This window comes from Telopea speciosissima, chromosome 4 (assembly GCF_018873765.1).
Source record: "Telopea speciosissima isolate NSW1024214 ecotype Mountain lineage chromosome 4, Tspe_v1, whole genome shotgun sequence".
NCBI lineage: Eukaryota > Viridiplantae > Streptophyta > Magnoliopsida > Proteales > Proteaceae > Telopea > Telopea speciosissima.
In genome coordinates, this window is record NC_057919.1 from 1,872,349 (window position 1) to 1,899,606 (window position 27,258).

A 27,258-nucleotide genomic window follows, 5' to 3' on the forward strand; every position below is an offset into this window, starting at 1 on the left:
AGCAACTATTGGTAGTACTCATCAGATCATCCGGTGATTTCGTTTGTACCCTTTGAACCTAATCTAGGAGTTAAACCTCTTCATAGGTTGGGTTTCCATCACATGACCTATGTCACAGGCTTTAAGCCCATTCCCTTAGATGATTCTATATAAATCTTTGTAGGCATTGGTTTTGTGAACATGTCTGCTAAATTACAGGTCGATTTTATAAAATCGATAGCTATTGTTCCCTCATTTATATACTGCCTCACAAGATTATGTCTTAGGCGAATATGCCTCCTTTTTCCATTATAGACTCTGCTTTTAGCTTTAGCTATAGCCGCCATGCTATCATAATGAAGTGATATCGAAGGAACAGGTTTTGGCCATAGTGGAATATCTGCCACTAAATTTCTAAGCCATTTGACTTCAGTTCCTACCTTTTCCATGGCAATAAATTCTGCTTCCATCGTGGATCCTGTCCCACAGGACTGTTTAACCGATTTCCACGAAATCGCTCCACCTCCTAGTGTAAAGATATATCCACTAGTTGCTAATGATTCATTTGTATCTGATATCCAGTTAGCATCACAGAAACCTTCTAGTACAGTTGGGTTTCCGCTATAATGAAGACCATAATCAACGGTACCTTTAGATACCTCAATAGTCTTTCAATAGCATCCCAATGTTCGTTGCTCGGGTTATGAGTATATTGACTCAGTTTTCCCACAGCCAAAGCTATATCAGGTCTAGTGCAATTCATTAGATAAGAAACAGAACCAATTATCTGTGAATATCTTTTCTGATTCACAGGGTCACCTTGATGTCGTTGTAAATGACATCCCATCTCAAAAGGTGTTTTAACTGACGATAAGTCAAAATATCCATACCTTTTAAGCATGTTTTCTATATAGTAGGCTTGTGATAAGATAATCTCTTTCTCCTTCCTGACGATTTTGATTCCTAGAATCACATCAGCCTCTCCCATGTCCTTGGTTTCAAAATTGGACATTAAGAGATTTTTAGTATGTCTCACTATATCTAGGTTGGTGCCCATAATTAGCATATCATCTACATAAAGTAAGATGAACACACCTTTTCCGTGATGAAACTTACTATATAGACACCTTTCGGCATCATTTACAAGAAATCCATTTGATATGAGTACCATATCAAGTTTTTCATGCCACTGCTTTGGCGCTTGTTTTAGTCCATACAAGGACTTAACAAGTTTGCATACCTTATGTAATTGTCCAGGCACTGTATAACCTTCTGGTTGTCTGATGTATATCTCTTCCTCTAAATCGCCATTGAGAAATGCTGTTTTTACATCCATTTGGTGTATCACCAAATTGTAAATTGATGCAACAGCCACCATTACTCTTATAGTGGTGATTCTTGCTACTGGAGCAAAAGTATCAAAATAATCATAGTTCTTCTTTTGCCTAAAGCCTTTGACGACTAGTCTGGCTTTAAATTTATCAAGTGATCCATCTGGTTTCAATTTCTTTCGAAATATCCACTTGGTGTCTAATACTTTGGAACCTTGTGGCAAATTTACCAATTCCCAAGTATGATTGAATAATAATGAATCAATTTCACTTTTTATTGCCTCTTTCCAGAAGACGGCATCTCGGGACGTAACTGCCTCATTATACGTAAGAGGATCCTTATCCACAATATGGGCAACCCAATTATATAATTTGGGATCCTCGTTTATAGAATAAACAACCCAATCATTACCAAAGTGCTTAGCTTTCTTTTGCCTTTTACTTTTCCTCAAATGACTTTCGTCATTATCATTAGATATAGGATCATCTTGATAAACAGTATCATTTGCTGTACTCTTTGATACAACATCTTTGAAATCACTACTAGCATTAGGAACACCCACTTCATTGGATTGATAAGGAAATACATCTTCAAAGAATTCTGCATCCCTTGATTCTATTATGTTGTTTTCTTCACAAACACCATATATGATTTTGAGAATCATAAAACGATAAGCATTACTATGCGAAGCATATCCTATAAAAATGCAGTCAAAGGTTTTAGGACCAATTTTTTTTCTTCTTTGACTCAGGTATTAATACTTTTGCCAAACAGCCCCATACCCTTAAATGCTTTAAGTTAGGTTTTCTATCAAACCATAACTCAAAAGGTACTAAACCAGTTTTCTTGTGAGGAATTCTATTTAAAATATAGCAAGCCGTTAGAATAGCTTCCCCCACATATCAAGGGTTAACCTGACGGATAAGGAATGAATTCATCATTTCTTTCAATGTACGATTCTTCCTTTCGGCTATTCCATTGGATTGTGGTTGGTATGGAGCTGTAGTTTCATGTATAATACCATTCTCGTCACAAAATTTGTAAAGATTAAAATACTCTGAACCTCTATCGGTTCAAAGTCTTTTAACTTTACTCCCTAGTTGATTTTCAACTTCTCTTTTATAGGATATAAAGGCATCACTTGCTTCATCTTTTGATTTCAGTAAATACAACATAGTAAATCTTGAGTAATCATCAATAAAGGTAACAACATAATTTTTTTCACCTCTTGATGCATACGATTTAAAATTGCACAAATCACTATGAATCAAGTCAAGGCGACCACTTTGCCTCATTACTGGCTTATGTGGCCTCTTTGTCAGTTTGGCCTCTACACAAGTAGTACATTTAGACATCGGTTGCTTTCCAAGGCTATCAATAAGACCTAACTTGCATAATCTAGATAAATAGGGAGCACTAATATGTCCTAATCTATTATGCCACAAATTAAAAGAGTCAACAATATAAACGGAAGAAGCACTCGGCTTATCTTTTATTACATTCAGAACACTGATTACAAAAAGACCATCACTTACATAACCCTTTCCAACAAAAATATCATTCTTCAACAGTACAAGTTTGTCAGATTCAAAGGTGAGTTTAAACCCAGCCTTATTCAGAAGTGGACCCGAAACCAAATTTCGCCGGAACATGAAGCACTTCCCTTAAGACAAGTGTCTTACCCGAAGTGAGCTTCAATGTGACGGTTCCTTTATCGATAACATTAGAAGATTGGGAATTTTCCATAAAAACTTGATCACCCGAATTAACAACAGAGTAAGTACCGAACGCATTGCGATCTCCATAAATATGTCGAGTTGCACCCGTATCAAGTATCCAATCTTTTGGTTTTTCAACCAAACTTACTTCTGTAATCATGGCGGTGAAAATGTCCTCCTCCAGTAAATTAGCCTTCGCTTTCTCAGATTTCAGAGACTTCTTGTTCCGACAGTCTCTCTTGAGATGACCATGCTTACCACATGTGAAGCACTTCACTTTTGACCTCTTGAAACTCTTGCCTTTCTTGACTTGAAGACCTTTTTTGAAATGACCTTGTTTGTTTGATTCGACAAGGTTGGCTTTGAGTCTTGTGTACCCAAGAGGCTTTCCACCATTGTCCTTGTTCCTGTTCCTCTCCTCGATCTTGATTCGGAGCACAACCTGTTCAAAGGACCATTCCTTTCTCTTGTGTTTCATATTATTCTTGAAATCAGTCCAAGAGGGAGGGAGTTTTTCAAGGAGGGAACTTGTGACGAAAACATCAGGAAGAATAACATTTTCCTTAGATAACCTTCCCACCAAGATTTGAAACTTATCAATTTGGGAAGAGACGCTTTCGTCGTCGGTCATTTCAAAATTCAAGAAATTTGCTACCACATATTTCTTTTGCCGCATCATCAAGAGTATACTTGTTGCATAAAGCGTTCCAGATCATATATGCATACTCGTATGAGTTATACACATTGTATAGATCAATGGAAAGCGCATTCAATATCCGATTTTTACACTGAAAATCGGCTTGAATCCATGCAATCTGTTTTACATCTTCTTCCAAGATCTCACTTTGTGGTGGTTTGGGATCCGTCAATGCAAAAGCAACCCCTATTTGGGTTAAAGCAAAAAGAAGCATTTGCCTCCATCTCTTAAAATTTTGCCCATCAAATTGTTCGATCTTATCGAGCTCTCCAACAATACTCATCTTCTCCAATGCGGGTTGAAGAGTGGTAACAGCAGGGACCACATTAGTTGGAATAGAATCAACACTAGATGTGTCCTTTTGACCAAGTGTATCTTGTCCAGCCATAGTCTTAAATCTGTTTATAACAGTATTAAGATCCACTGTTAGAAACAGTCACGAGATTAAAGACCTTAAGATTGTTATTACCAGACTATGGGCAGAACAATATAAGAATACAAACAGTAATAAAAGCATAAACTGTAGTACGAAACAAGAGTATAAATAATCAAATAAATATACGTACTTGGTAGTTGCAGGATATCGCCAAAGGAGACGATGAGGGTTGGATCGAGTCGTATCTAGAAGACACTCTCCTTAAGGTCTTTAATCGCCCCTTATTAGTGCACGCGAACAATGCGATTATACCTCCAAGATGAAACGATCCACTAATCACTAAAGACGGCACTCCCAAAGTGATTACGAGAAGGGGTCCGAAAGCTATACTCAACACACCGAGACGAAGAAGGACGGATGAAACACTCTCGATGAAAACAGAGAAGAACCACGCCTTGAGAAGCAACAAAATAGGAAGAAAACGAAGTGAAGTTACCCCTGCCAATACCCTCGTATATATAGAATACGTAGAGGCAGGTTGTAAAGGTACTGTACGTATACAGGCATCCCTGTATACCGTACAGGTACTTTAAGTGTCTCCTTATGTGTGTACAGGTACCACTACACACTCGTATAGGTACTTGTGGGTGCATGTATAAAAACAAAATTAAGATATTTATATACACCCACACCCACACCCACACCCGGACCCGGACCCGGTCTCGGCTTGGCTCGGCTCGGCGCGCGCGATGTAAAAGCACCCCGGATCAACCCCCCACACAAGTGAGAGGACACACTTCTCTCTAAGGAACCCATGTCCCTTAAGGACCCATGAATACTTATAAGCAAGCTCACATCCTTGAAGCTAACCAATGTGGGACTAAACAACATTGGTTCTTTTACAAATGCAACTCAAAATCTGGAGGGAAATGAAAACTCAAATTTGAATAAGATAGGTGAAAATACCTTTTAGACAAAAGACAAAAGACAAAGACCACATGTGACAAAGACCTTTTGAATCTTTAGTATGATGAGATGGAATGAAATTGAATATAATTTCATTACATATAATATTTTTTACAACAGAATCAAACAAAGAGGGGGGATAACTGTGGCGTTACCCTCGGCCTGCAGATGTTGTCTGAATTATGAAAGGAATTATTGATCGGATATTTTCGAAGTAGCTTCATTGGGGGTTGGAGCCTAATTAGTAGAACCAAACTTAGGATCTGGGGCATGAACACTCTCTAGCACCACATTAGGGGATTTTCTTTGGTAGAGATGGGATGGTCTAAAGATTGATCTAAGGCCGCATCTATCTTTTTGAGGTCCGTCAAGGGTTAGGCTTTGACTTCTTTTTTGTGCAACCACCCTTTGTTTGGATATTGACCCCAAAGTTGGAGAAGTCTCGGCCGTGACCTTGACCCCATGGAGAATGTGTACTCTCAATCAAGGTTTTAAAACTTGGGTTTTGGCAAGGTTTCGATCAGTCAGAAATTGAGTTCGTCTCGGTTTCAACCATATCTCGATTGAAACTTGAGGATTTTTTTTCATTGATGGAAAAACCAAGGTTTCGACCCTAAAATAAGATTTTTAGGCCTGATTTTTTGCAGGTTGCCTATTTTTCATATTTTAAACACAATCCATGAATTACATTGACAAAAAAATCACTGAAAATAGTACTTGTGGTTATTGACCCAAGTTTACTAACATACACGTTGATACGATACAGACACTACAGTGGTATTATAAATTCATAATTAGTTTACATAATTATAAAGTACTTGAACCCTGAATAATACATTGAATCCAAAAAAAACATTAAAATGCCCCTCTTCAATTCCATGCGGAGTTTCTTAATGGGTCTAATCCACAAGCAATGTACCACTGAAGATTGCGAAGCCGTTCCTCCGAATGCACAAGATACGTATCCCATGACATGTTATGGGACCAATTAGTCTGATAGTCCATTACTACCCAATGATAAGCCCCATCATCAACTTGTCCAAGATATCCCAATCTAGGGAAGAGTTCACCGAGAGTATAAGAAGGTGGAGCCGACACAGATGTCTGTGTACTGTTATTCTTCAAAAACTATTGAAAAACCATTGAAAAATGAAATGACAGCCATGGTTTCGACGGTTTCCCAATGGTTTCGACCGAAACCATGTCGAAACCATATCGAAACTGTCGAAACCGTCGAAATCAGGGATTTTTAAAAGTATAGGCCCAACTCGTCTCAGAACCTGTCGAAACCGAGTTGTCCTTGCAGTTTCAACCGAGTTTTGATTCCATGCTCTCAACTTGGATTATATATCCAAAAGATCCGCTCTCAACAATTACACACGCTCCCTAACCATCAAACCCCCCCCCCAAAAAAAAAGGACACTGATAGAGACTAGTTAGAAAGTTAATCTCAATCAAAGAGCTACAATCAAAGATATTAAACGAGCACGCATCTGCTTGACTCATCACAGCATGGGGAGAGGCCGGGAAAGGATACTTTCCTGCATCGAGAGAATATTTTGGGAGTATATTAAAATCTTATAGGGCCTGTGAACCCTATGATGGTGGGTGAACCGTCCTCTATGGTTGGAGAAAAACTTTCTCCAAAAAAAAAAAATGATGAACGTTATTACTTTACCCTTTCCATTGTATATAATAGCTGCAAATCTGCTACTCTTTTGTTATTTTTCTTCTTTCTCTTAGTTTTTCATTCATTGAGTTTTAATACTCCACCGTCTCTTTGGTGTGATTTTTCTCTCCTCCTCGTGGGAGTGACTCGGTTTGCTCTATCTTCTTCTCCTGGTCTTTCTCTGAAATTTTTTCTCCCTTCTGGTTCCATGGATTTGCCTTCATTACCTCTCCCACCACCGAGTACTCCACCACCAGGACAAAGTATCCAAGACGATACTTCTGTAGAGGATGAAGATTTGGTAGATGACGTCTTTATTGTGGATGATGAGATCGAAGATAGGATTGAACACAGCGAGTCTCTAACGTTGGCAGGATTTATTCTCGCAGGACGGAGGTTCAGAAAATAGGCTGTTACTGAGGCTCTGATCAATGCGTGGAATCCTTCGTATTCGATAGCAGTCTCCCCTCTTCGTCTGGATACCTTCTTATTCAAGTTCGATCATACCATGGATCTATTGAATGTGCTGAACGAGACTCCATGGACGGTGGCTGGGAACTTGATCGTGCTTGAGAGATGGAAGCAGTCGAAGGACTGGACTTTCTCCTTTACGGACACGTGGGTGTAACTCCATGAAATGCCAGATGAACTACATGACCAGGATCTTGTCACTAAGCTAGTCAGAAAGGTGGGGGAAACCTCAAAGTTGATGGAAATTAATGGTGTTAGGGGGGGCAAGAGAGTTTGTTACTATCGTGCTCGGATCACCATCGATATTACTAAGCCTCTAAAGAAGTCTCTGAAGATTAAGAGGAGGAGTGGCCTGGATTAGTGGGTAATGGTGAGATATGAATGACTGCCGCTTTTTTGTTATTTCTGTGGTAAGATAGGCCACGATGAGCAGAGATGTCGTTCCCTGTATGACACTGAGGCTCGCCATCGTCAGATCCATCAATGTGATCCCTCTCTTTCTTGTCCAGAGTTTGAGAGAAGAGAGTTCCCACCTTCCCTTCGTTGCCCCAGCCCTGATGCAAGGTTGATTGAAGAAGCCGTGATGATTTTTCCAAAGAAGCTTGTTTCCACCCACAGCCATGATCGAAGACAGGATCCCAGCCCACAACCGGCGTCTTTTCGGCCAAGAGAGACAACAGGTAATCCCCAAAATCGGGCGACTCCCCCGCAATCTCAGTTTCAATCCCAATATTCTCACCCCTTTCCAAATCAGCTCCATGCAAATCCCCAGCCATACTACGTAAATCACTCTCCTATTATTAGCAATAATCTTAACCTTTCCTCAAATTCAGACCCCATGGTCCCTACCCCAAATCCTATCCTAAATATTCAGCCGTTAAATGTTATCACCCCTACCCAAAATGCCCCTGTTCCCTTGCATACTTCAAATCCAAATATGTTATTTTCAATCCTCTCAAACCTCCCCCATACCCCAGAATTGATAGCAGCATTGGCTTCCGTCCTTCCTCACCTCTCGGGTTTCTCCATCTCAAACCATTCTTCCACCACCCCACCCACCTCAACCACTCACTCAAACCCTTTATTCCATTCACCCCCAGCCCATCTCGACAACCTGGGTTATCCACATGGCTTGGCTTCCTCCCATCTTTCTCAAGGGCGTTGGCTGCAGCCTTCAAAGAGGATGCGTAGTAGCAATAATTTGGAGGTTACTGATACTGATGAGGATGGTCATTTTTTACAAGTTACCCCCGTGGAGTCTGGAGAGGGCCAGTTCCACGGGAGATAATGAAGTTATGTGGTTAGAACTGTCAAGGTTTGGGGAGTACCTTGACAGTTTAGGCTTTGCATCACCTCCTCAATTCTGAAAACCCAGAGATTCTCTTCATCATGGAATCAAAATGTAAGAAGGTTACTATTGATAAGGTGAAAAGGAAAGGAAAATTTGGTAATTTTGTCACAGTGGACCCTGTTGGGGCTTCAGGAGGTTTAGCACTCCTTTGAAAAGATAGTGTCACCATTTCGGTTTTGGAAACAGATGTGAACTTCATTGATGTGGCAGTGAATATGGTGGGCATTCCCTCTTTCTTCCTCACTTGCGTGTATGGTGACCCCGCCAAGCATAAAAGGAAAAGGGTTTGGGACAAGATCACGGCTTTGAATCATCAGGGGGACAGATGGTTGTGCTATGGGGACTTTAATTCTTATTTATCTTGGCACGAGAAGGATGGTGGGTCTAGAAGATGTGCGCATGATGATGAGGTGTTCAAGGATTTCTTACACAATTGTGATTTTATGGATCTTGGGTTTGTGGGACCAATGTTTACCTGGAATAATAAGAGGCAGGGCGCAACAAATATCAGGATAAGACTAGATCGAGGTTTGTGTAACCCGGCGTGGAGACAATCTTTTGAGAATGCAGTTATTTTTGTGAAGCCGTGTATTGGCTCAGATCATAACCCACTGGTGGTTGATACTGAGGGTGGAAGATTCAAAGGAAAACGACCTTTTCGTTTTGAGTCTATGTGGATCCAGCATGAAGATTGTAAAAATGCAACTTTGAAGTCTTGGTCCATTCCTACTACAGGCTCAGTTACTAATCAGGTTCTAAAGAAGACTAGGCACTGCAAAGAGGTCTTTCAGAAGTGGAACAAAGAGGTCTTTGGAAGGGTAGGCGACAAAATTAAATCCTTCAAAGCTCAGCTGGAATAGGTTCAGGCCTTATCGAGTCCTCATTTTTCTCAAGAGAAGGAGACTGAGCTCCAATCTTTACTTCAGTTTGAACTTCAAAGAGAAGAGGAGATGTGGCATCAGAAGTCCAGGGTGGATTGGCTCAAAAGTGGAGATAAGAACACCAGTTTTTTCATGTGACAACTTTGTGAAGAAGACACCACAACAGGATTTTAAAGCTCAAAAATCATGAAGGTGTGTGGTCCAACACTGAGGCCGAGGTCTGTAATATCCTCTCCTCTCATTTTCAAAATTTGTACTCTTCTGAAACTATCAATAATGATGCTCTTAATTTGGTCTTGGATGCGATGCAACCAGTTGTTACTGATGACCTGAACAATGTGCTGTGTGCGACCCCCAGTGTGGAGGAAATTCACAATGCACTTTTTAAAATGGCCCCTCTCAAGTCCCCCGGTCCGAATGGTCTTCCCCCAATTTTTTTCCAAAAATACTAGGACATTGTTAAGGAGGACTTGATCGCCATGGTTCAGGAATTTTTTAGTTCTGGTCAGATTCCAAAAGAACTTAATAAGACCTTTATCTGCCTTATTCCTAAAGTTAAGGCCCCTGAAAGTGCTGATCACCTCCGCCCCATTAGCTTGTGTAATATTACTTTTAAGGTCATTACCAAGCTGATTGCTGATAGACTGAACGGGGCTCTAGACCAGATCATCTCACCTGCCCAGTCAGCCTTTATTCCCAACAGACTTATCTCTGATAATATTTTAGTCGCTCATGAGATGTTCCATTACATCAAGAAACAAAAGAAAGGGAAGGATAAGTTCTTAGCTCTAAAGCTTGACATGCGGAAGGCTTATGATAGATTGGAGTGGAGCTTTATCGAGGGGATGCTTCTGAAGCTTGGTTTTAGAGCCTCTTGGGTTAATCTGGTGATGGTCTGTATTACCTCAGTGTCATATAATTTACTTGTGAATGGTTGTATTAAGGGTGCCATCTCTCCGACTAGGGGGATCAAGCAGGGTGATCCCATCTCTCCTGCTATTTTTATTTTGTGCTCTCAGGCCCTTACTGCTATCATCAGACAAGCTGAGTTGGCTGGCACCATTAGGGGGGTCAAGGTTCGTCATAGAGGAGAACCTGTTACTCACCTTCTTTTTGCTGATGATTGTCTCCTTTTTGGAAGGGTGAACTTGCAGGAAGTTAGTGCTTTGAAGGACTGCCTATACTTATATTGTAATGCTATAGGGCAAGCCATCAATTTGCATAAGTCCAGCCTAACTTTTAGCCCCAATACTCATAACAGAATCAAGAGGTGGTTCTCCAAGATTCTAAAGGTCAAGCCTGGAGATGGTCCTTCCAAGTATCTGGGCTTACCCACTCACTTTGGTGTTTCAAAGAAAGAGGTCTTCAATGATATAAAGGAGAAAACTCTGAGCAAGTTGCAAGGTTGGAAGGGGAAGCTGTTGTCTCATGCAGGGAAGGAGGTCCTCCTGAAGGCTGCAGTGGCTCCAATGGCGAACTTTGCAGGTTCCCACTTCAAGCTCCCCTCCTCTTTTCATGATGAAGTTAAAAAATCCTCGACCAGATTCTATTGGGGTGTTTCTGAAGAGAAGAAAAATATACATTGGATGTCTTGGTTTAGGTTGTGCAAGCCTAAATGCAGAGGGGGGTTAGGTTTCAAAGACACAAGGCTGCAGAATCGAGCTCTTCTGGCAAAAGCTTCCTGGAGGTAATGGTCCTCCCCTGGTTCCCATTGGGCTAGATTCCTAAAATCTATCTACTTCCCACACTGTGATTTCCTCCAAGCTAAGATTGGGAACCGCCCATCTTGGGGTTGGAGAAGTCTTTTAATTGGGTGTGAGGTTTTGTTAGAAGGGCTTATGTGGAAAGTTGGAAATGGGGCTAATATAAACCTTTGGGAAGATAGATGGATCCCTGCTCTTCAGGATTGCAAGTTGACTTCTCAAAAGCCGGCTGGGTGTACTATTATGAAAGTAGCAGATATTATTGACCCGGTGACTCGTAGATGGAGGGAAAATCTCATGCAAGCTATTTTTAGTCCTTCTGAAATTGCTGCTATACTTCAAATCCCTTTGAGTTTCTTTTCATCGGAGGATAAATGTGTTTGGGGAGCTGCGAAGGATGGGAAGTTCAGTGTTAAGTTTGCCTACCGCTTGTTAGCTCGTATAGAAGAGAGGATTTTGGGGAATAAAGCTTCTACTTCTAAAGTTCGTCATTGGGAGCATGTCCCTAATGAGGTTTGGAATCGAATCTGGGCTATTCATACTCTTCCAAAAATCAAGTCTCTTTTATGGAGAGCTTGCAATGAGGCCTTGGCTACAGGCGAAGGGCTGTTATCTCGGCAGTTTAGAATTGATCCTAGCTGTCTGAAGTGTGGCGCCTCCTCTGAGTCGAGTGATCATATCTTATTTGACTGTCCTTTTGCTCGAAGTGTGTGGTTCGGTAGTCCTCTTCATTTTACCCCCCCTTCTAATAACCCGGGGCTAGCTGACTGGATCAAAGGGTGGGACGCCTGGTTTAAATAAGATAAAAGAATGGCCAAGGAATCGCTTTCCAGAGCTTCTTTTTTGTGTTGGTACCTATGGCGGGCGAGAAATGATCAGGTCTTTAGCGGTAAGGTGTGGTCGCCCTCAAATGTCATCCTTGTAGCTGAGAAAGCTTTCTTGGAATTCACCTCGGCTGAGCAACGACATGGTAGCTCTTTTGGGGCTAGACCGAATGTCCCTCCCCCTAGTCGGCTTTGGGAACCCCCTCCAGTGGGTGTGGTTAAACTGAATTGTGATGCAGCTCTTCCTAAAGGTGCTACTAAAGGAGGGGTGGGAGTGATTGGTAGAAGCCACTCTGGTGCTCTCCTTAAAGCCCGTTCCATATCCCTTCACTTTGGCTCGGCTGTTATAGGGGAGGTCCTTGCAATTAGATGTGCTCTATTGTTAGCCTTGGAGATGAACTTTGAGAACATCCAGGTGGAATCAAACTGCTTTGATGCGATTGGTTTTCTTGTTGGTCGGAAAACACCGGGTTGGGAAGTGGAAGACCTGGTTGCAGATGTATTCAGTCTTTCGGCTTCTTTCTCTTCGGTTTCCTTTTCCCTTGTTCCTAGGGCTATGAATGTGATCTCAAATGCCCTAGCTAGGAAGGCCCTGTCTATTGTGTGTGTGACAGACTGGCCACATTCCACGCAGTGGCTTCAACATTTCTGTGGGGTTGAAACTGCTGGTTGTACACACCCCTTTGCTCAATAAATTTCCCATTTACCAAAAAAAAAAAAAAGAAGATCATAAAAGATAGTTGGTGAATTAGAACATCAGATCATATCCCTCAACAGCTAACATGACAAGTCATTAATGATTCAGTAGCTAATCACTCTCTCTCTCTCCCTCATTTTTTTTATTTTTTATTTTTATTTCTTACTGGTTCCTTAGATCTGTAAATTACTGCATCAATATACCCACTCAACGGGATACAACATAGCTAAAAGGATGGAAAAACTTGATACTAAAAAAATGAATTGAAAGGGGCTTTATTTATTAGTATTGTTTAAAATTGTGAGTAGCAGGTTCCAATCTTTTATAGATGAGCCAACGTGGCGAAACTTCAGAGCTTTGGGAGGGTATGGGGTCGACGTGTTTCACATATGGGTGTTGCTGTTGGATGCCTTCTTCAAGTAAGCGGACAACCTATGCCTCCTCTTATAGGTTTTTTTATTATTTTTTTTTAAGATAGCTAGAGAACAAATATCTCTGTAGGCTAGCTACCATAGAGGACAAGTCATTGATTTAGTCCAATGGGCACCTCAAAACATTACTGTTAAGGTTGTATTTGTTTTGATGTTAAATGAGCATAAGAATAAGAAATTAATTGTATAATATTACCACACTTTATTTTACGAATAAAGTACATTTTTATTCATGAGAAAGAAAATCCACGATTTGATTGCCATTATTACTCCCTTTAATCATGGAAAAAAAATTTGTTGCTACACTGGATGTTCCTACTACAAAGCTAGCAACTAAGAAAATAGAATAATTCATTTTTCCTTTTATATTACCTCACATCTCATAATCATTTGACTCGCATAAGATCATCCTACGAGTAAACAAGCTAAGGTTGTAATTCTTTTATTGTAATTTTATAAAAAAAATTAGTATTATTTATAAATTAAAATTTATTTATATTTTTATACCATTTAATATTTTTTTTATTTGACATGACCAATAAGCATATCTAAACATGATTGAGTGAGGGAACAAAGAAACTAACATATTAAATTTTAAAATGAATATTATTTCCCAACTTTTTGTATTGTATTTAGTATAATGGTTACCCTTTTCTAATCCTTATACAATATTGTATTGATTTTGAACAAATTTTGTTATATATTTTACATTGAAAAAACCCAACCTTAGGGACGATGGAGTCAAGCCAAATATGTTGGTCCAAATAATGTCTAATATGTTGAGACGCCATTCAAGGGAGATATGGGACTTAAAACTTTAAGTCATATCCCGATGCTAAACCAAAGCTCAATTAAAATGTGGGTTGTAATATTTACTATCTCTAAAAATTTGGGAAGATAAAAGAATAATATAACGAAGGGTAACGGTTGGGCACGCCACCAAGGTGCCTAATATGCATCATCCTCCTTTTTTGGAAAAAATCCTCTTGCCCTTCTGTGTCCAACCCTTGTGATTGGTATATGCTGCTAGTTTACTGAAAGTTGGTGGTATTCCGAACCCTCTCTTGATAACAAAAGGCAAAACGTTTCGTGCATGGCCAAGCACCATGTACAATCAAGCACATACCTTTGCCATTGGTCCAGAGAGGGTCGAAATGATCAAACCCCCTATTGGACCCATCATCACCTGCCTACCTTATGTGGTTGTGCATGAAAATTCTCTTTAACAAAAATAAGATAGCACTAAAAATTATAGAAGGTATTGTCTAATTGTCCAAAGATGATATAAGTTCTATGGTTTTCTCGGGGGAAAAGAGCATGACAAAACAAATGCTCAGGGGGGGGGGGGAGGGGAGGAATTTGACAGCAAAAGTTCAAAATAACAAAAGTTAAAAAAAAAAAGCTCCAACTAAATCAATGCTTGTTATTATTAGGGAAAAGGCAAGGCACGCTGTCAGGCTACCCAGTATGTGTTATATATCGTTTCTCCTCTTCTTTTCGAAAAGACTCATTTGCCCTCTTGTGTCCAGCTTTGTGATTGGTGTATGCCACTACCTTACTGAAAGCTGGCAACATACCCAACCGAGAGAGAGAATATTGACATAGCTTATGCTGCTAACTCAGAGACATGTTTCCGTTATTATAATGAACAATGCATTATCATCGTTGAAGACAATAAGATTAGCTCTCATTATCAGAGTAAATACTCTTAATTTGCGATTGGGTGGATCATTAACAACTTGCTTTTGCTATCATAAGTAAGGTTCCCAAACTGAACATTACATTCTAAAAACAATAACATTTTTTTTAATATTATCGCCCTCCTCAATGGCTCAATCCAATTTTTTTATAATTATTGTTAAATCTCAAGGAAGAGAACAATATGAAATATATTGATTTAGTAACAACCAACCATATTTACTTCATTATATAATGAGTGCATTTTGTTGTCACTAAATGGTGAAGTGAGAAGTTGTAATCTTTTTTCTATTGTCCTTTATCCTACTTTCAAAAGTTACTTAATGTAGGGGTTAAGAAGAGTTTTTAAAATAATTTGAAAATCACTTGTCATTATATTTAAAAAAAACAAGCATTTGAAATGATTGGATTTATCTTTGATGAAAAGAATATATTATACTAAAAAGACAATCAAGTAATGCTATGATTTTTTTTTACCAATCTTAATTACAACAATTTTTTTTTTATAATAATATTACTTAATATGAATCTTGTTCGGTGTAATCAAGCATGAATGATAAGAATCTGTCTTCCTGACAAACTAACATACTAACATTATATTGTTACAAATTTACATTAGATATTAAATATTTTGAATAATCGAGCTGTTTTTTTTTTAATGAAAATGTAATCACACAAACCACACACCAATCCCAAAATATTAAGGGGAAATTTCCTAGATCTACCAGATAAAAAAATTAATTACAAGGTAAGTAGGTTTAAAATTTATTTTACATTCATTAGTTTCCATTTTGAAAAGATTTACATAATCCCCACAGTTAGTTATTGCTCCTTAAAAATAAAACTGAACTTCCTAAAATACCCTAACATTACTTCATCTTTTCTCCATGTTTTTTATTTTTTATAATCACATTATATGGGATCCACCCCCTCACTAACAGCGGTGGCTCTCGCAGACTGGGGTTACTGTGAACTTGTATTGCCATGAAATCTCAAACAACGACAAAACAGAGGAAAGTACAGGTTGGAGTTGCAGACTTGCAGCAAAGTCAACAACATGAGAATTCAAGAACTCAGAGCCGTGTACCCACAACCCTTTAGTTTTAACATACAGAATATACAAATAGGATGAAGGACGCAAATCACCATATCCTCACCAAGAAAGGGAATTCCTATAGAGCCTTTGAATTTACACAAAATAAAAAGCTAAAAAGTTCATTACGAACCAAGCTAAAGCTTGAGCTGTAGGAAAGTAAAGGAGGGACTAGTCCCTGTTCTTCCCATTTGCTCTCTCTCTAATTAAGTCGGTGCCATCAAACCCTAAAACCACAACATGCAGAAATAGAACATAGAAACAACAACAAAACGAAAACTTTGAAACCCGCACCAATCTCAACATTGTGGATTCCATCTTGAATTTGACGACCAACAAGAATCAAATTGGCATTCATTGGATCCTCATTGATGAGACGAACCTGTGAGACACAAGTGACTATCCGCCTAACGGATGCGACAAAGAGAAAGAGAACAACAACTAAATGTTTCGAAATTGAAAGTGCTTGGAAATTTATATATTGTCAGACATCCATTACTGAAAGTGATTCGCCGGTGGTAACAAAGAGAAAAATTGTGAGTCGGTGCTATGCCAAAATGTTTAAGGAGAGAGAACTGTATCCTTTGTATTCTCTGACGTGCATTTCACCATTTGGTGGAATCAAATTGTGCGAAAATGGAGACAAGACGTAGTAAGGAAACGAATGCTTACTTGGGAAGAGGATTTGTAGGCACATTATATATTTAAAATTGATTTTCATCAATCAAAAGAACACAAAAACCGAAAAGAGAGAGAGAGGAGGAGGTCAAAGAGAATCTAGTGTTTCTATCATTTCTCTATGTTATATGATCACACAATAGACCAGAACGAGACGAGAAAGATAAACTAAATTATGAGAAGGTTGTAGCAATTGTTGGGATGACAGGTAGCGGGGGAAGCAGAGAAGAGTGGGTGAGTCGGGGCCGGTGGGGACTCAAATGGAGAGGAGAAGGATTGAACACAGGGGGTGGGGCGGGGGAGGGCAGAGCAACAGGGGATGGGGCTGGGGTTGATGAGAGCATGATGGGATGGGGTTGCAGGGGAGGGGAGGTGAGAGTGAGAGTGGGAGAGGGAGGGGGATTGGGGGAGTTGCAGGGACAAGGTGAGAGGGTTGCAGGCGAGGGATGATGCGGCTTTTGAAGAGGAAAATGAGAGGAGGTCATAGGTCCCACATAATGTGATTAAAAACGAAATTATTGAATAAAAATATAAAAAAAAAGTACATGGAGAGAAAATAAAATGATGTGAGGGTTATTTTAAAAAGTACAATTTTGTTTTTCATAAGCAATAACTAACTTTGAGGATTAAGTAAATCTTTTCAAAATAAAAACTAATAGATGTAAAATTAATTTTAAACCTATTTATCGTGTAATTAATTTTCTTATCTAATGGACCGAATAATCGAGATATTAGGGCTTACGATAACCGTACAGAGATGATGCCTATTGAAGCACCAAAAGTTTATAAAGAGGGTGGTGTACTTTGGATTGGAGCGGATGATTACGTGGCAGAAGGGGAGCTTCGGCTTTAGAGGCTGCGTTCGCTTTTCTTTACCTTTCATCTGCTGTCGAACAAAATAAGGAACCGCTTTCCACCAAAAAATAAAAAATAAAAAAAATAAAGAACCGCCATTCCGCCAAACCCTTCTCCCTCTGGGGCCAGATATTTATATTTATATATATAATATATATATGTACTTACTCTTTTTTTTGGGGGCAATATATATGTACTGACTCTTCTACATTATATTCTACTTAAAACTGCAGAAGTAGGCAAGAAGCATCAAACAACTCTCCTTCGTTCTCTTTCCGTACGAGCTCTGTTCTTTTTCGTTCTTTTTCTTCTCGGAAACGCTCTTTTTCTATCTTGTATTTGTTTTTGATTGGTTTTCTTTCCTGCATTAGGGATCGCTCAAGCTACTGATTGTGACTGTAGTGGTCGTTGCGCCTGTCCTGTGGAGCTTCTTCTCACTCTCAATATTGTTGCTTTCGGAGACGCAGGTTAGTTACACTGAATATTGAGGTTCAGTCGGACTTCTGAATTTTGATCTTCAATCTTCTTTGTTCTGTCTGAACATGATTTTCAAATGGATATGGCCATTTTTTATATTGATCTCCTTCTCGAATCCTTGGTGAAGATTTATGTTGTATTGTTATTTTATTTTTAATAAAAAAAAGTCCATTCCAAATGGTTGTCCTAAACGAGAGTTACGAGAATTCCTTTCTAGTTTCTATTCTCCCTCAGTTGCTTCTTTTGTCTTGTTCTGCCAATTTTCCTTACCGAGTTTTTTTAAATCCTCTCGATGTAGTGATTGGTGCTATGCGACCCAATTGAAATTAGCGGGTTTGAATCTCTCGCTCTCTCTCTGTCTAGCTCTGTGTGTATTCTTAAGGCTGCTTACTATGCGATGCTATTGGAGTTTGCGGTTTTGGATATCTCCCTTTCTCTCTATAGGTGCTGCTAGTTGTCTTTCTAATCGGAATAGGCTGATTTGGTTAACTCTGGAGGATCACGTTTGTTTTGCTGAAACGAAACTAGCTGATGGGATATTGCTTCATGCCTATATTGCATTTAACTTTCTATATGTCTAAAATCCGTTTCAATACATGTTAGATTTCGATACATCACTCCCTTCTGCTAAGAAGCTTCTGTATTTTCTTTTGTGCCTGTACAAGTGCATATATGTCTCTTTTCCAGTTTTCCTTCTGTACCTGCACAAAGTAAATTTACATTTTACATTAACTACCTATGCTTTTATCTGCAGGTATCGAACATAAGCCATGAGATGGTCAATTATATGTAGAGCTCACTTTCATATGATAACTATTATTTCCTTCTATATAAAGTAAATTTGCTTATGCTATTAATCAGCAGGTTTAATAATGTGGCTTTGCTGAATTTTACACTGATGTTTCGAGTACAAAAATCCTATGTAACTAGTAAGTACCAAATCAATCTGACCAAGAGAGTAGAGAAACCTCTGTTAGATTTGTGGGGAGGCCTTTGGGGTGGGGGAGGGATAATGGGACCTTTCAGTCCTTGCTACAAAATCAGAATCCACGGTAGACCACAATCATAATTGGGCAATCTTAAAAACTCTAAAATAGGGTTTCTGAACCAGATCAATTTCCAGTATGATTAACAACCAAACACCTTCAAGAATCCACTAAACAATGTGGCGGTGTATGTCAGTATGTAGTGTGTACTTCACTGATGTGCTGTGTGAACTCGTTAGCCTTGATGTTAACTTGAACATGAAAAGGGAGGAACCAAATCTATTGGTTTCTTGGGATGGATACCAAGCATTATTTCGAAAGGTGGTTGACCTGTGGTGCGGTTGATAGAACTATTGTAGGTGAACTCAACAATGTTGGGTATTGACGACCAAGTCTTCTCATAGTCTCATACAAGACACCGCAAGAGGCTGCCTAAGCTTAGGTTTGTTCATCTGTTTGTGGGTGAAAGGCCGGCCTTAGAAAACTGTAGCTTTGTGTTCGTCCTCATCCTAGTCTTCCAAAAAGTAACTCACGAGCTTAATATCATGATCAGAAATCAATTCCAATAGTCTATGTAGTTGCACTACTTTGAAAAATATGGCTGCAATATGGCTAGCATCGTAGGTATTTTAACAAGGTAGGAAGTGAGCAATTTTTGAGAATTTGTCCATCGTCACAAATATGGAATCGTGCTTTTCCCGAGTAGTGGGTATGCCATGTACAAAGTCCATACTGATGTAAAGCCACAATGATGCAGTTCAGTCCAAGAAGAAGAACCAAGCTCTACAATGATCCACGGTTTTGGTTCTTGTTTTAGAATTCTTATGTGGGTCCTGGTTTGAATAAGTTGCTGGAATCTTCTATCAGTTGTTACTACTTTCGTTTTTATTTTTGTAATGATTCTTAGAAGTTAATAAATCTTTAGTAGTTGCTATTTTGATACTTTTTTTGGTGTAGTAGTTATTAGATCCCCATTATAGAAGAGTTACTAATTTTGAATTACTTGGAAGCCAAGTACTCTTCCACGCATGGAGAGTTACTAATTTTTGTAGCAAGCATTGGTATATTGTAAATACAAGCAAGGGAGTACAAGCTCCACAGTTTGGCTATAATTCCTCTACCTAATTCTCTTTGTGAAATGCATGTTATTGTGGTGATCAGCAACAAACCCAAGGTGGTGAAGCCTCCCGCAGGCATTGATGGTGAAGCCAGGTCATATCCTCTTCCCTTTTTCTTCCTTCTTTACTTGAATTTCAGCAAGTTACATGGTGTGTGTGCGGGTGAATGCCAGTGTAATCTGAAAGTCCTCTTTTTTGGGTTCGATTTTACCGCCTTTGATTCCATTTTCTGTGATTTAGTTAAGTATTATTCACTCCATGTTCTGTTAGTTCTATTTCTTTGTTTCAGTCCTTGCATCCGTAGTTTCTGTCCACTTGTGATATCAGACTTCTGTCAATGATTTCAACTAGGCCAACCCTTGGATCAAGCTCAAATTTTCATATGTTGTTGTTCTCTGTTGGGGCTACACCATAGTTGTCAGAGTGCTAGGCGACTTAAGGCATTGGAGGGTCTTCCTAAGCGCTTAGGCGATAAGGCAGCAGCTAGGCGGCGCCCAGGCGACCTAAGCGTGCATGAACGATTTTAAAACATGGATATAGTTTCATTCATACTTCTCAAATCCAAAGAGACATAAATAATGCCGCAGGGTTCATCGACACAACTGTCCACTCTAAAGTCCCCTTTGGTGTACTTTAAGTCTGTAACGTAAGGACAAACAATTTCACCCACCCACACACACACACACACATATATATATATATATATATGTGGGAGAAAGAACGCTACCTGGTCACATGTGGCCCGCGGCCCCTTCACCTAGACACAGGGGCACATGAAATGACTGTCTCTCCCCCATGGAAGGGCAGAAATCCTTGAGGGTGCGGTGGTAATTTTGTGCGGCCTTTGTTTGGATGCAGGGGCCGCGCACCACACACGATTAGGTAGCGTTCTCTTTCATATATATAACACAAATCATAAGGGTAGTGGAGCGGAGGAGATGAGCAGTCACATGACACACAGAGACATTGTTGAGATTGCAGGTTGGAAAAGGACATGTGGGCACAATTGGATAAATATCACCCACCAACTATACTCTATTTTCTCTTTTCCTTCCTTATCTCTTTGTTTATAATTTTCACCATTATATTAAAACCAAATAATTTAGATAAACAACCAATTGACCAAGGAAGCAAGTAGTAGAGAAAGGTTCCGACTTCAGTTCCTTCGTCCCACGATGAAATCTTCTTCTCCCTTTCTTCTTTCTTTTGTTGTTTTTTTTTTTTTTAATTACAAAGGCATGATCCCATGCATCACACTGTATATAAACATTCTACACAAATCCAATCAAAACATTAGAAAAGGCATTTAATCTTAGGATCTTACTTTGATATAGTAAAACTCATCACATGGTGCATGAGGAACTCGGTGCAACGGTAAGGTTGCTCCATTCTGATCAAGTGGTCATGGGCTCGAGTCGGGAAACAACCTCTTCACGAAGCGGGGTAAAGCTGTGAACATTATGACCCTCCTCAGACCCTGTAGTGGTGGGAGTCTTGTGCACTGGGTACACCCTTTATCACATGGTGCATGAGGAGTGGGCAGCGGAGAGTATAATCCTGTCATTCCTGTGTTTTGCTTCGCCCCCTTGGAAAGCTGAAGTTTCCTTGAGAAAGGTGTGAAGAGTGAGCCCAAAAGGGGATATCCTTCATCGATCCAATTAGTGGTCTACTTGACGGAACATGTGATCAATTGTAAACAGATTATTGCACGTTGTGATTGTGAGACCATATACATAAAGGAAGAGGCCATTACCAACTCATTTAGAAGTGAAATCTTTCCCTTCCATGACATGATCAGTTATCGAATTTCAGTGGCACGTACGACACCTTTTTATTATGTGCTGAACATCCCTTTGAAGATGTAGCCAAAAGTAGAGATCATCCACCTGAGAAAGGGTTTTATCTTTGCCAAATTGTCCTCTGAGTCTACCTCCATGTAGCTCCCAAATAAGGTACTGCCGTACTGCCATAAGGATGTATTGGGAATGCATAAGCGTGTTCCCAAGAAGAGTTATCCTTCATGCAATGAAATTTTGCATCTGTACCCCTTGCTATAAGGTCTGGTAAACAATAGCAAAATCTGAATCTAAAAGGTACTTCTCTTTGACATGATCTATACCCATGCCTTGGGCTGAAAAGGTGTTTAAAGTCTGTACTTTTCTGTTCAACGCTAGCCACTATGTTCTCCTTTCCGGGCTTATATTTCAAATCCATTTGGTGTGTTTGAGAGTGCTAGTGCTTCATGATTGGAGAAGACTTTTAATACTTGTACTTCAACATATAGCTCAAGGTCATAGGTAGAGTACCGCTTTGCATCGTTTTCAAAATTTCGCCATAGAAAGTGATGGGGTAGGCTCTTTGCATTTTATACACACCAATGCCAACGTGAGAAGCATTTGTGGGAACCTCAAACATGTGATCAAAATCTGGAAGATGCAATATTGATACTAGAGCCTTTGTCATCTTCCGCTTAAGGAGTTTTAAGGCTTTGGTAGTAGATAGAGTCCACTCGAACTTGCCCTTGCTCTGCTTCATACACTCAGTGATGGGTGCCATGATAAAGCTGAATCCTCTAATGAATCATGGGTAGAAAGATACGAGGTAGTGAAAACTCCAAACTTTGGTGAGGGTCTTTGGTATGGAAAATTATCGTCTCCATTTCATCTAATAGGGGGGGAGTGGACCCCACCCGGGCAGAATGTTTGGGCAGGGGGTAGGGTGGTCATTTCTGCCCCCTATGAGATGAAATAGAGGAAATGGAGGGGCAGATAAATGGAGACGATAAAGATCTCTTTGGTATAGGCCAATCAACGATGCTTTGGACCTTCTCCGAATCAACTTCTATGTCCTTTGATGATACAATAAAACCAATGAAGACAACCTTGGGCAACATGAACGAACACTTTTTGAGGTTGATTGAGAGCTTTTCAGCTCGTAGTGCTTGCATCACACACCTCAAGTGGTCAAGATTGTCCTCTTTTTCCTTGCTATAAATTAAAATGTTGTCAAAATAGACAATAAGAAACTTGTCGATAAAGGGATGCAATACCTGCATGAAGGGATAAGAAACTTGTCGATAAAGGGACTCATAGCTCTCATGAAGGTGCTAAAGGCATTGGTAAGGCCAAATGGCATGATCTTCCACTGGTAGAATCTATCCTTTGTTTTGAAGGTCGTCTTCCATTCGTCTTTGGGACAAATGCAAATCTGATGGTAGCCACTTCTGAAATCTAGTTAGGAAAAGATTGTCGCTCCTGTCAACATGTCCAACATATCATGAAGTCGAGGAATAGGGAATTTGTACTTTCTGGTGATTTTATTGATTGCTCGACTATCAATGTACATGTGTCACGACCCATCCTTCGACATGAATAGGGCTGGTATAGCGCATGGAGTCGTGCTTTGTTGGATGAATTTCTTTCTCACCTGCGCCCCAGCCAGATCTTCGGATACTAGGTATGCAACATGAGTAAGTCCTGTATAGATTTAGGAAGTTTATGTTATAAAGAGTGGGAGTGACTTCCTTAGTTAATAAGGTTAATATCAAACCTGATCCCTTATTGGTTTCGATGAAGTCTTGCTGTGGTAAGGCCAACAATTTTGATGCAATTGTGTACGTGGTTGCTTGGGGATATTTATGTAATTTGTTTTTATTTTTTTATTTTATCTTGTTAGAGTTAGACACGTAGGGAAGTTGAGAGTCAGTTTCAGAGCTTGATTAAGAAACCTCTTTCTTTGTTTCTTTTCCTATATATAAACACCTACCAAAATATACAGTTGGATTGGAATAGTTTTCTTACGTTGCGTGTCATTGTTACACAAGCTATGGCTTAGTGCTTTCCCTATCCTTCCTCTCATTCTCTTGGCTTGAATCGAATTTGTATTCTCCTTCTTAGGTTTGATCCTATAGTTTCTCGTCTTTCACTATTATTATATTGATATCTTTAATCTTTATTGCAATTGTTCTTTTTTTAGAAAAAAAATCAAGCCATGTGCTTGTTTCTAGATGGTAGTAGCAATCCATCTATTTTGATTCGAACTCTCTCTTCATAATCCCTTTCTTCCTCAGACTTTAGGGATTATATCACCATCTTAGGGCGACCAAACACCCAGGTTCTTATCCCCTGAATCAACCTGTACTGTGAGTTTGGAACCAAGAACTATTGTTGGTTCTATGCCTTCCGCCAATTCCTGTTTCAGTAAAACTCTGTTGAATCAATTGTTTGCTTGCTAAGATTCATAGGGTTGTGGGTTAGAAGCCTTGTACTGAAGTTTCGACTCAACAAGTGCTGAATCGATTGAATTTTTCTAATCTAAATCTACGTATGCTACCGCTGGTTTTGTTGTTGAGAGGTAGAGGTTGATAAATTTCATTAATTACAATTAAACCCTTGATGCTAGCCACGCTTGCTCCCATGTGGTTGACCCTAACCAACTCTCTACTCATACTCTTAGAAAATACAAAAGACTTCTAACAAAAATGGCCCAAGTCCATCTTAAGTCTCATGCAAGTGGGTCCTATGCCATTAATCAACAATTTTGGGTCAACTTCACGATGACACCTGTACCAACTTTGAAGGAATTAGATCATGAGCCTTATATGGATGGAAAGATTTAAAAGTCTACTTTCCAACCCAAAATAAAAAAGGGTGCATGATTTGCTATTTTCTACAAGGATTTATGACCGTTTTGGTAAAGTGTGTCAGAGCTAACTGTGTATACGGGATTCCATCTTATGAGAAGTCTCTCTAGATCTCTTCTTTTTCCTTGGTGCTTGGTGATCTGGCAGCACTTCTCCCAAGTATTCTCTTGGTACATTCTCTTCACATGCACTTCCCAAGAGTCTTCCTTGAAGACTACAAAGAAGGCCACTCGAAAGAGTCTTCCTTAAAGACTACAAAGCTAGAAGCATCTTTTCTAGAAAAATCTATTTTCTTGTTTTGCAAGCTGATGATTTCAACTTTTGGATTGTAAGGGCATGGTCGTCTTTTTCTATGCTTTGTAAGGCCTATAAATAGTGGCCAATTCACATGTAATGGATAGTGAAGTTGAATTTTGATGAATGAAAATTATTGTTGCTCCATTGAGTGCACACACAAACTATGATGAGTTCTCCATACAAACTAAGCCGAGTTTCTCCCTTCCTTGAAGAGTTGGGCTTTCATTCAGCCTTGAAGAGCTGTACCTTTCAACCTAGCAGAGTTGAAGTCATAGCCTCCAAGATTCAACCTTAAAGTGTTGAAACTTGAATCCAATTTCAAACCCTTCCCAAATTTGGACCTATGCGAGAACAGCCCCTTGATGGTCCATTTTGACCCTCGTCCATGTGGAATTGAGAAAATCCTATTTCACAAAAGTTATAGCCCTGTCTCTTAGCTTCAAAACCCAATTTGAATATGTCCTATTTAGCCTCTTTGTAATTAAGTTGTGCTTACTCTCCCAAGTTTAAGCAAACCTGTGAGGGAGATTGCATCAACCCCCCATTTACTGTTATTACTTAGGAACCCTCCTATTCATTCTTTGGTTCTAGTTAACTCTATACTTTTTGGGAATCCCTAAATTGTCCTCCCACCTTAAAGTGAATTATTGTTATGCCCCTGTTCTTGTTTACCCTTTTCAATAAGGTTTTGGACTTCAAATTATTTACAGAATTTCTATTGCCTTTAATTTTGAACTGTTTGTCATTTGAGTGGGCTGTAATGACCCATAATCAAGTTTGTTGAATTGGGATCGTATCAATTGGTATCAAAGTTGAATATCTTGCAATTTACAACTTTGACAAGACCCTCTCACATCAACCCTGAGCTCTACAAGTTGTACAAGGAATTCCAAAAAAGCCAGAGAAGTGAGACAAAATATGACGAGTTCGTGAAAGAAACTGAAAGCCCTTTCTCTGAGATTCTTGCCTTTATGAAGAGAATCGAAAGGTGAGATGAAGTAGGACCGTTACACTCCCTCAGTTTGGTTCTTAACGGATTGTGGATACGCCCCGGGACAGCAATACGAGCCAGTTATTCCCAGGATGTTACAAGGCAGTTCTCTGATAGGAACTACAACATTAAGGTTGAGGTTCCAGAGTTCGATGGCGAGAAGGGACCCAAGAATTTTCTTGACTGGTTGACTAAAGTTGAGAGGATTTTTGCCTACAAGTCCTTTTCAGATGACAAGAAGCGCAAACTTAATTCTACCAAGTTCACTGGGTATGCTTGTCCGTGGTGGGATGACATGCTATAGTCAATGCTCATTAGGTGACTTGGACTGGTCACAATGTAGGGGGTTATGAATCAAATATTGAATGAGAATTTTGTTCCTCCTAAACTTTAGAAGATGTTCTTCCACAAGATGGTCAACTTCCACCAAGGAAATAAAAGTGTGGATGCCTATACCGTGGAATTACACAAATTGTCCCCCCAGATGCAGACTCCAGGAAACGTATCAACAACGGGTATTTTACATCAGTAAATAAAACACAAATATTTGGTTAGAGCTTCCCAACTGGGACTTAAGATTAGTCGATATGGCAGCTGCATATGCCAAGACCGTTGAAGAAAAGTACAATTATTTGAAGGACATGCTCAAGACTTCTTCAACCTACAAACCTACACCAAGACTAAAGAAATAAAAGCTGATCCCCGTAAGGTTGATGAAAAGAAGCCAGAGACCTTCAAGGGTAGTGAATGGTTAAAGAATATTGTGTGAAGCAATTTTGGTGAGAAAGGTAACTTTGGCAACAAGTATCCCAATAAGACACGTCCTTTGACCATGGTTGAAACATTGTTGGAAAATATAGACGACAAGGATGACATAAAGGTTTATATGAGATGTCTTCTTATTCCAGATGATGGCCATGATGAAGAAGTTGAAGTCAATTCAGTTAGCCTTACTTCCTTTTCAAATGGACTAGTGGAGAAGGCTCTCCTTTTCTGTCAGAAGGGTACTCTGCTACATAGTGAGTATTCCATGGCAGTGCACTGCATACAGTTGTTGATACAGGAGCGGAAGCCAACCTCATCTCCATGGACTTAGTTTGGGCACTTAACCTCTCGCTAAAACATCTTTTAAAGAAAATATATGCGCAAGGTTGTTTTAGGCCTAATGCTAAAGAAGAGGCCGGAGTAGTAATACTAGTTGACCTACAGTTTGGCTGCTTCACTACCATGTGCTTTGCCTAGTCAGCCCCCTAGTGCATTGTGGTATTCTATTTGGGCGACCTTGGCAATGAAAGGCTAGAATTTTCTATCATGATGCATAGAACACC

The 27,258-nt window shown here is 39.6% G+C and overlaps 1 long non-coding RNA gene across 1 annotated transcript; it reads right to left on the bottom strand.

The window, feature by feature from the left end:
- Positions 1-1,189: 1,189 nt before the first annotated feature.
- On the bottom strand, positions 1,190-26,421 carry LOC122658385. The gene is made up of 3 exons (XR_006332435.1): positions 26,055-26,421; positions 10,146-10,149; positions 1,190-1,201 (listed from the first exon to the last, which is right to left on the bottom strand). It is a non-coding gene; the product is annotated as an uncharacterized LOC122658385 (long non-coding RNA).
- Between the last annotated feature and the right edge of the window lie 837 nt (positions 26,422-27,258).